Below are 1,831 nucleotides of genomic sequence, written 5' to 3'. Positions count from 1 at the left end.
AATTCCACCATGTAAACATGGCCTTAGGAAACATTCACACGTACAGGATCTGGTGCAGATTTTCCTACCCATTGACTTCAATGGATAGGAAAATATACAGCAGCAAATACGCAGCAAAATACGGCACATGTAGGGTGTATTCACATGAACAGTATTTGCTGTGCATTTGATATGCAGGATTTGAAGCTGAAGATTTTATGCTACAGCTATCAATGTGAACTAAATGACTGAACACAGCTTCAAATATGCAAACCATACTGTACGTGTTATTAGCCTCTTAAACAGGTATCCTGCTGCCAGAGTATCATCAGAGTTACACTTTAAGTTCATGGAAGCAGCTTTGCCCTATTTAACCCCTTAAAGACCAAGGACGTACCGGTACGTCCCGAGCCCCCTCCCTTACTACAACGCAGGGGCCACGGCATCATAGCGGGTCGGGCCCGGCACCTAGCAATGGCCGGGACCCGTGGCTAATAGCACACGGCACTGATTGCGGTGCCGTGCACTATTAACCCTTTAGACGTGGCGTTCAAAGTTGATCGCCGCGTCTATAGTGAAACTAAACTGCTGCCGGTTAGCTCAGGTGGCTGTTCGGGATCGCTGCAGCGAAATCGCTGCATCCCGAACAGCTGTAGGACACAAGGAGGGTCCCCTTACCTGCCTCCTGGTGTCCAATCGCCGAATTACTGCTCAGTGCTTGAGATTCAGGCATGAGCAGTCAAGCGGCAGAATCATTGATCTATGTTATCCTATGGGATAATAAAGATCAATGTAAAAGATCAGTGTGCAGTGTTATAGTCCCCTAAGGGAGCTAGAACACTGCAAAAAAAAAAGTGAAAAAAAAAAAAAGTTAATAAAGTTCATTTAACCCCTTCCCTAATAAAAGTTTGTATCACCCCCCTTTTCCCATTTAAAAAAAAAAAGTGTCAATTAAAATAAACATATGTGATATCGCCGCATGCGAAAATGTCCGAATTCTAAAAATATATTAATTAAACCACATGGTCAATGGCGTATGCGCAAAAGAATTTCAAAGTCCAAAATAGCGTATTTTTGGCCACTTTTTATTTCATGAAAAAAATGAATAAAGTGATCAAAAAGTCACTTTTCAAAAAGTCTATTGGTACTGCAAAAAACTTCAGATCGCGCCGCAAAAAATGAGCCCTCCGACAAAATCAAACCTATATAAGTAGGGTATCATTTTAACCGTATGGACCTACAGAATAATGATAAGGTGTCATTTTTACCAAGAAATGTACTGCGTAGAAACGGAAGCCGCCAAAAGTTACAAAATTGCCTTTTTTCTTCAATTTTGTCGCACAATTATTTTTTCATTTTCCGTTTTGTCGTAGATTTTTGAGTAAAATGACTGATGTCATTACAAAGTAGAATTGGTGGCACAAAAAATAAACAATCATGCGGATTTTTAGGTGCAAAATTGAAAGAGTTATGATTTTTAAAAGGTAATGAGGAAAAAACAAAAGTGTAAAAACTGGAAAACGCTGTCCTTAAGGGGTTAATACGGTGATAGGTCTATTCTAGTGTCACATACATTCGCCCACTCAAAAAAAAAAAAAATAATCTTGCTTCAATCTACAGCGTGAGGTGGACGTGTGCTGTGCTGTAATAACACAACCTTGCCCACAGAGGTCACCACACTAGACTCCTGGCCCCCCTTATCAGCCCCAGAGCTCTCCCTGACCACCGCTTGCCCCACCCCCGCAGCCTGCCAGCTCTGTGACCATCTTTGGTAACAGAACGAGCCTCATGCTCCCGATTATGTCATCCTGTCGACCACGTCACGGCTTGCTCTTCCTTGTTTCTATGGTAA

This window comes from Hyla sarda, chromosome 2 (assembly GCF_029499605.1).
Source record: "Hyla sarda isolate aHylSar1 chromosome 2, aHylSar1.hap1, whole genome shotgun sequence".
In the NCBI taxonomy this organism is placed as follows: Eukaryota; Metazoa; Chordata; class Amphibia; order Anura; family Hylidae; genus Hyla; species Hyla sarda.
Note: the sequence above shows the minus strand (reverse complement) of the source record.